General features: G+C 37.6%; 1 long non-coding RNA gene across 1 annotated transcript; it reads right to left on the minus strand.

The window, feature by feature from the left end:
- Positions 1-1,088: 1,088 nt before the first annotated feature.
- LOC140168358 (uncharacterized) lies at positions 1,089-5,427 on the minus strand. Its single transcript, XR_011861195.1, has 3 exons — positions 5,295-5,427; positions 2,142-2,262; positions 1,089-1,145 (listed from the first exon to the last, which is right to left on the minus strand). It is a non-coding gene; the product is annotated as an uncharacterized lncRNA (long non-coding RNA).
- Positions 5,428-9,327: the final 3,900 nt, after the last annotated feature.

Consider the following 9,327-nt stretch of genomic DNA (forward strand, 5'->3'; position numbering starts at 1 on the left):
CTCACAAATACCATATTTTTAACAGTCATTTTTTTCTTCAAAAAACAAACAAACAAAAAACAAACAAACAAAAAACAACAGGTGATTTCTGGATTATTGGATCGATCTGAAAGGACAAGCAAACCTTTTTGGGCCTGATTTACCTCTCCGTTAAATAGCTTTCTTGTGATCTGGTCAGCATAGGCGTAGCTCCCGGGGGTGGTGGATAAATATTTTGATAGGGGGGATGGTCCATACAATCATCCCCCCAATGTTGACGCCTGTATGTGGGTTTCTGACCAAATTAACCTCATATTTGGCCATTTAAGCGCTTTTGCACCATGTTTCACCAGTTTAGCTTCAATACGGCAACATTTGTACCATAAACTTATTCTGTCGCCAAAAGCTGCTGGATTAACTATACTTTTTTCTAAGCCCATCCCCCATGTCAGAGAGAAATCTACGCCACTGCTAGCCGGTTTATACTAACATTTTATACTAACAGATCTACACTATACGTGCAATTTAAGCCTCATTTATATTAATAATAATATTTAGCCAACGCCTGCATAAACTGGACATGTTTCGCGCTTCTTCCGTACAACAGACCACCTGCATGCCTCCTCGTCAAAGATTCTTTCACAGTCGTCGTCAAAACTGGTCGGATACATTCTGAAATAAAAGTTAATAGAATAAAGAAATATTATGTAGCGTAATCAGGATTGTAACTTAATGCTCTGCGTGCTAGTCATGCGCTTCAACGCAAAAAGTTCAAGTTTTGAAATATTTTCTCAAAATATCAAGAGCTATCTTAAGAACTACTGAACCAATACTAGGCTTGTTTGTACTCATTTTAATGCATTTTTCATGCTGATTCCAAATATGGTCATGAAAATTTACATTTCTGAAATTTTTGAATTTTTAAATTTTGTTTGAAACTGTCGTCTGCAGTCGACACCCGCATAAGTGCAATGTTGTACTTTTTTATGTTTCTGTGTTTTTTATTTTGATAAGATATCACACAAAAAAGAATTACAAAGCAATCATAAAAAAAAAATGTTGTACTTACGGGGTACAACCGTGACAGCTCCAGTATCCACGAATTAATTAAATGCATTCACAGTCCGTATAACAATTCTCCTTCTTTTCCTCTCCGTCGTTACACTCTGAAGAAAAAAATTTAAAAATTAGACAATTCTATACCAACTGACCAGCAGGGAACCAAAGGATATAGATCCAACATCATGCAGTTATTGTTATCTACATGTATGCACACAACACAGAGGCACTCACATAGGTAATTCTCGCTATTCGCAATAAGGGCGCCGCCAGCGGTTTGCGATGTATCATGGGAAAAATCGTGATGTATCATGGGAAAAGGTCGACATCCAAGTCCGCGCAATACGAATATTACCATGCTATGACATAGGAACACGTGACAATATTTGTGATGTGGTCGATATAACGGTATTACACGCAAATCGATAGAAAAAAAATTAATTGTGCACATTTCAAATCACATTATTAAGTATTATTGAGTATCGATTCGCGTGTAACACCTTTATTTTGACAAACTAAAAAAATATTGTCACGTGTTCCTATGTAATAGCATGGTAATATTCGTATTGCGCGGACTTGGATGTCGACCTTTTCCCATGATACATCACGATTTTTCCCATGATACATCGCAAACCGCTGGCGGCGCACTTATTGCGAATAGCGAGAATTGACCCGTACTAGTAGCTCTGTGCTGTGGGTATATGAGATGAACTAGTTAGCGTCATATATCAAAAAGTATAAAAGCTCTGATTTTAGTACTTTCTCTATGTTTCAATTACTTATTCCTTTCAAAATATCTGAATTTTTAATCCGGTACAAGCTTTAATAACGGGGGAGCATGCATTTGTATGACAAAGGAAGTATAAAAGCTCTGATTTTAGTACTTGCTCTATGTTTCACTTACTTATTCCTTTCAAAATGTCTGAATTTTTAATCCGGTACAAGCTTTAATAACGACCTTTAGTCCCCGACATTGTCTTATGAACTCGCATCCTCCTGGTAAAAAATCAATCTGGTGTGCTTATGAAATGCCTGTAATATTTTACTATAAGTTCTTTCTGAGAACTTGGGAAGCATTATATATGCACCCGGTATCAACTTACCGTCTCCGACTGGATCGTGTGTACTTATAGAGCGGCCCCCAAAACATGCACCCCGAACTGCTACAGCGATGGACAGCACAAGTAAAACAATTTTGAAGTCAATCCTCATATTTGGTTTAAACTAGAGAGAAGAAAAGAATGTTAAACAATGTTAATCAATTTGTAAGCGCTCTTTAGCAAAGTCATAAATAGTTCATTGAATTAACAACCGTTTGTCAAAACAGTCGAAAATAGTAACTTTTTGCACAAGATTTGCAATTTAAAGAGAATTGGAAATTGCTCATTCTAATTAGGCTAGTACCGTATATGGACAATATTATGTGCTCTTTCATTTAATGACATAAAATTTGAAAAACACTTGAAGGTCTGTCTGCTTTTAAAACCTACATTTGCTCAAAAATTGTGCTGGGATAGGTCGTTTTCAACAGATTTGCTATAAACAGTGAATTGCGTTATAATGAGAAAAAGAGGAGGGAAGTGTTAGCTTTCGTTCGATATAAAATTATTTCTGATTGGATGAAGGGAACACTTGAGATTCTGACAAAAACCAATCACAGAGGCCCATTTTCCAGCTAAAAGCTCACATAGTTCTTACGATGCTATGCACTCAACCACGTAGTGTAATCAAAGACTGTGTAGAGACAATTCACTGCTTGCTTGGAAAATCAGGTGTATCGTGATGGAAACTGTGCATAGATGGTTTATATAAGAGAATCGTATAGAAACGTTTCCATATGATATATAAACACGCTCAATGTACAATGATAGATTGGCTACTACGATGCCGCTCTTTTCAAAGTGGAGATTAGAATTGGTCGAGGTAAGATTGTCCGCTGAAATTCATGATGGCGCTGTTCAGGTGCCAGTAGCTTAAAAGTTCGACTGAATTGGTCACAAAAATAATTTTTTGTTAAATGTCAGACTTTATACTTCAAAAAATCCATTCGAAACATAAATTTGTCCCAAAGGGTATAAAAACTAACGTAGGGCTGTGCAATAATTAGGTTATATGAGTCCCCCCCCCCCGGTGCCAATGGTGTGCCAAAATTGTTCCCTCTCCCGCTCTCGACCAGCCAAATTTGCCAATTTGCAAACTTTAAATAGCCTCCTAGATATATGATGCGAGCCGGAAATTTGGATGTTTCTGTAGTGTTTTTTTAAGCCATTTTAGAGCGTGTTATTCAAAAGATGCCCCGTAAATGTGTGCCAAAAATTGCTCCTCCCCCGGCCTGCTAACACCCCCCCACCCCCCCCCATTTTACCCTCCATCCAGGCCTCATAATTATTGCACAGCGCCTTACTTTCTTGTATTTTCACATGTATTGCAATGGGATATTTATTTAGTGAGGTGCCCCCTTATAGTGATTATTATACATGTGTTGCCAGCCATGGACCATAATTTTCTAAAACCACTGAGCATGAGTATTCAGCCATGCACTAGACAAAATCTGTAAATCATGTAGTATCACATTGGCCCTAGTAACGCGACCTAGCTTGTAAACATAACATCTGCTGCGACCACATCCGCGTTCAAGTCTATGCTGAAGACTCATTTGTTTTCTTGAACTGTTCTCTTGTTATTTGACTTTTTGTGTATATTTTTGTAAGCGCCATGGTATCTTTGTGAATGGCGCCATAAATGCCTGTAAATGTAAATGTAAATGTAAACAAACAGTGAACATGGTTTGCAGCATGACATGGGGATACTTCCCATGCAAAAAAGATTATCAGTAGTAATACAGGAACACTGCACCTGGAATATTATGGAATTGTAAATTAATACTGTGAAATAGCAGAAAATGTGAGTACATGAAACTAAATTTGTGCAAATCTCATAACTCTATTTTGAGCCATTTGACCTGATATGCTGAGTTAAAATGAATGATTTTCAATGTTCCTTATAGCTGATTCATAGGCATGTGTTACCGAAAATGTTAAGCTTATTGTTTCAAATCAGGACGACCTATCTAAAGAATAAATAGAGGTACATTATTTCATTGGTTTGTTTGTTTGTAACACATATCCGAAATCGCAATGAAATCGGTGTTTCTCCCCGGCCCCATATTTTCCTGGCTTCTTTCCCAAAACACCTCATGCTCACTAAATTGAACACAAATTGAAACAGCTGCAAAGTACATTAAAGGGGCATTTCGTGATCCACAGCCTCATCCCCCCACTTTTCCCCAAAAAAGTTGAGATTTTTACACCACTGGATACCTCTGGCTACATAATGTTTATGTACCAAATATATTCTTGCAGATTAATTCGTTTAGCAAAAATATCGCCAAATTTGATATCACAACGCATTGTCTATTTTGGAAATAAGCTTTTTTCGTGGATATCTACTGAAAAATGTCATAAAAAGAGGATGCTAGGATTACGAAATCCTCCTTTAAGGTATATGAGCTATGACGTTAACTATATTACAATAATAATCGACGTTCACAACTTGACGTCGAAACAACGTCATAATGATGTTACATTAACGTTCGGGAATAACGTTGTCACAACACGAATACGAGTTCACAGATTTACGTACTTACAACGTCCATATATTACGTTTGTACGACTTAATATAACTTTTAGACAACGTTGTAATAGTCCAGGAGCAAGATCTCACAGGGGCCCTAAATAAGGAGTTGGTTCATCCCCCACTACATACAAGGTTTGACACCATAGGTAGTTAGTATGGACCCTCTAGATCACTGCTAGGTAGGTAGTGGTCTCAAATTGTGGTATCACTTTCAATTGTTAGCTGGGATAGAACTCTCGGTGCCCGGTTAGGTACCGATGACTCTTAACATCTCTCCCTGCAGATATAATAAATTATATCAAGCATAATAATGAAGAGTTGCATAGTGTTGTTTTTGTTTTCATTTAAATAAAATGTACAAATGTTCAGGGTACGATAAAAGAGTAATATGTACCTCTTCGGGCACCGATAGCGCTATAGGACCAAAAAGATGTTGTGCCTTAAGGTATCGCGTATTCACTACGATGGCGAATTGCGTGATATCGACAGTGTAAAAAAGCCATGTTTAATAAATGCGAGCTGCGCGCTAAGCATTCAGTAATTAAAAAATATGAGATTCCTCCAGAGATAATTTCTTTGATAAGTATTAACTTCAGAACTTGCGTACTCCCGTGTCTTACCTGTAGCCTGTACGTCTTCACTGCTGTATTGGTTGATGTTGAACAGTCTCAGTAAGGCGGAGTATGAGATTATGACACAGCTGTTTTGGTTGATGTTAAGTATTCTCAATCAGACCAAGTATGAGATCTACGACACGATTTAGTTCTGCTTTTATACGTTTTTAGCCTTTACGTGAGTTCAGCGAACTGCATTCGCCATATGTAAGCTGGTAACATTTCCGTTTTAACATATAAGGTGTCCTTAGAACTGTCATGTGAAAGCGAATGTAATATCACAAATTGCGGATAAAATTGAAATCTTAATAACTTGATATCCAAACAGATGTCGATGTAAGTCACTTTTTTGTGGATTTGATGCGCTCTGTAGCCATGGCGCCTATGTTCAAGGGTATTAGGTTTGGTAGACAACGGTGGCCGATCATTTAAAGGGGGTGACCCTATTGGTTTAGGATATGGATTGTCTTCAAACTTTCATACAATATCATGTACCATGTTGTATCATGTACATTAAACATTTTTCATTTATTTTATGATTTAAATGATTAAATTAAAAAAAACTGAGTTTTCATTCTTGTAGTTTTAATTAACTAATTAATTAATTAGTTAATTTTGTAGAGGGGACATTTTTTCTTATATTTTTTCATGTTCCTCGTATCATGCTTGAGAAGATAAGGTCTTGTTTTGTATTTATTTCGCCCCTTATATATCTCTTTATTTTTGTTTTCAGCGTTTCATTATTACAGCGCCCTCTATAACATGTTGGACGTAATTTATTTCCCGAGCCGCGCCAAAGTGTGTTTTTAGCTGTTATTGGCCCCGTTATAGAAAAAAAAAAGTGCACAAAATATATTTCCCAATGTAATGTATACATTTTCACATAAAAAAAATAATTTAGGAGTTAAAATGGATGTGAAAAAAAAAATACCGAAATAACCCCACCGGGAATCGAACCGCGTGGCAGGCGAGAACTCTACCACTGAACCACAAAACCATTTGAACAAATACGGGAATATTCAAGTCAAATAATTGCAGTCTCTTCAGCAGCGTTGGTTCCGCTCTTTCCAGCCACGATATATACAAAGTCACACGTAGCATTATACAAATTATAATGAGGCGATTTACAGGGGTCATACCCCTGATTCCCAAAACGCCGTCTGATGGCGAAAATCCAGACCCTTTTCCCACGTGTTTATTACAGGTAAACGTAGCTCCTATATATCTGAGTGGGGCCCCCAGAGGCAAATAATAATATTTTAAACAATGGTGTGACGTCACGGCTTCTTTTTTTTTTATTTGGCCCTCAAACTCATAATAACAGTCCACTACAAGAATGAACTGCAGAAATTCATACTTTAATAATCTATCTTCCTGTATAACCGGTTATTTGGGATAATTACCGTCCCGTTATCTTGCTCTTTGATGACAAAATCAGCGGGCCAAAAATACGTACCGAGGAAAAAATATGACAGGGCTCACCGATTTGGAGATTTGCTGGCTAGCGCCTAATGGCCGTTTCCTGGTGGGGTGGAATAGCGTCGAGACAGGAATTTAGAGTCATGCGGTAGCCGTGACCAGCAAGTTCAACGCGGCTGTGTACTCTAGACGTTGTTTCTTTTGCAAAATTGAGCTTTTTTGATATGCATGATATACTTTGTGATGTTTTTTCATAAATACAAGAAAATCCAGATTTGTAAACCCCTAATGCACTATTTTACGGATTTGATTTCACAATTTCACTCGTGTTTCCAATTTAAAAGGAAAGAAAATCTTTGTTGTACCAGCGGGGTACACGCCCGCAACAACGTTTTTGCGTTACGAAGTTGTGCCATTTGTAGACCCTCCCTCGGGTCCATGGAGAACGACTGGTAATGTAGATTATATAACATTAAATAAACCCGTTACATGGTCCCTCCCAATCTGTACACAATTTCCCTTCCACTTCCCAGCATTTTGTGGGAATTCACTTTTACCGATCCTGTGTCCGAGACTGTGGGATAGTCTATGCAATTTGTTAACGCACAGATACGCTACGCAAACGTGACGCTTATCTGCATTCCCGGCGCAACCTCTAGAAGCGCTACTTTCACAAAAACCTAGTGGTCAAATGGCTCCATTTTAGCTGATAGAATGTGTGTTTTTTTATTTAAATATCAAGTAATGAATGAAAAACGAGAGTTGCCGCATTCTCTTATGAGCTTCGATCAAAGTTCAAAATGTGACCACTTTAAACTTCAACGGTCATTATTTCAATGTTCATTTTCTCGGTAAAATGACGATTTAGGTACACAATAACTCAACAAACAGCGTACTTCGGTTGTATTTATAAATGCGCTTTTATAAATACGCACGTGACCACCTCCGAGCTACAATAACAGCTTGTAGACAGTAGGTGTCGATGTGATCTTCTATATAGCGGGTCGTCTTCCTATACATTTGAATGCAAAGGCGGAACAACATGAGACTGGTGCAGCAAAGTTGTCTATTTTGTTCAACCTTGTGATTATATTGTAAACATTTCCGTTGTTGAATATTTTTTCCGTCGTTAAATACTTTCAAAATATTGTTTTAGATAACATGTATTACAACTTCGGAATCCCCATGTGTAATAATTTTGCTATTAAATTAATAACTATGAAATTATTATAATCTGATCTACTGGACTTACGTTTTTTGTGAGTGGCAATATTTCACATCCTATCTCGGATGCATCATCAGGCCAACTGATGTTAAAGCGGCAAAAGTTCATTGACCTGTGAAGAGGATGTTACGTCACAGGTCGAAGATGAGCCCAACCTCTGAGAGATCTTCTTTATCGCTGAACAATAGGCCCCTGCCAAGTTGTGTCGTAGCCCGCCTCCCTCAGAGGTTGGGCTCATCTTCGACCTGTGACGTAACATCCTCTTCACAGGTCAACGAACTTTTGCCGCTTTAACATCAGTTGGCCTGATGATGCTAGTCCAGTAGATCAGATTATAATAATTTCATAGTTATTTATACCTGGATGAATGATAATCTTCATAATCGTATTAAATTAATACTTAAATTTAATGATATTTATTTTCAGAGTTCCTATTCTTTTCTGTATAGTGGTCAATGCATGAGCATTTGGTTACGCTTGCTGGTCTTCGTATGTCGTGACAATGGGTCACATACGTATTTGTAAAAGCGCATTTATAAATATAACCGATACACACTGATAAATATAACGCTATGTATGGATTATTGTTATGTTTCCGATTAGAGCGCTGACATTGGAAAATGCAGCCTCAATACATTCTGATGTGCAATCGATCGGCAAGACCACTCAATTGGTTTGAGCGCCTAAAGTCAGGTGGGTAATAAAGAAGTGTACCCAAGCCTCCTTTATAGACTTCAGAAGTGGTTTGCTTACACATGCCATTATTGTGGTCACTTATTGATTCTAGCCTGTTGTGTAAAGCGTTAATATGCTGCCGGATCAGTGACAAATTTAAGGAACCCCTTTGTTCGAAACAATGGTACCACTTTTATGAATAGCCTGTCGGAAAATCAAATCGGCATCAAAGGAACAAAGCATTACGTGATATATTGCCGCTCCTTTCTATATCTAACCTCCTTGGATAAATACAGCATCTGTTAGGTAAGCAGTATAAATTTAATACAGATTCATGTAAAATACCTTATTTTGTCTTAAATACTCGGCTTTTAGCTGAACCACTAACAGGCTATGTTAGCACATCTATGACGATGACAAATGTACCAAAAGCTGAATTTTGATGAATTGTACAATCGTCCGGATGAGCAAATCACTGAATGGGCATTTAAATACATTCAATAAGAGCATGAATGCAATCTACCGCAACAGTTCGTCTCGTAACAAAATGCACTACAATCAAATATGTTGATGACAACTTTTAATTGAATGGACAGCACTGCGGCATGATTACGGTGAAGGACGCGACTGCATTGAGCAGCACCCATAATGTCATCAATGTATCTCTTATAAAGAAGGGGTGTTCTAACGCCAAGATGTTTGAACAACCTTTCTTCAATG

This window comes from Amphiura filiformis, chromosome 13 (genome assembly GCF_039555335.1).
Source record: "Amphiura filiformis chromosome 13, Afil_fr2py, whole genome shotgun sequence".
In the NCBI taxonomy this organism is placed as follows: Eukaryota; Metazoa; Echinodermata; class Ophiuroidea; order Amphilepidida; family Amphiuridae; genus Amphiura; species Amphiura filiformis.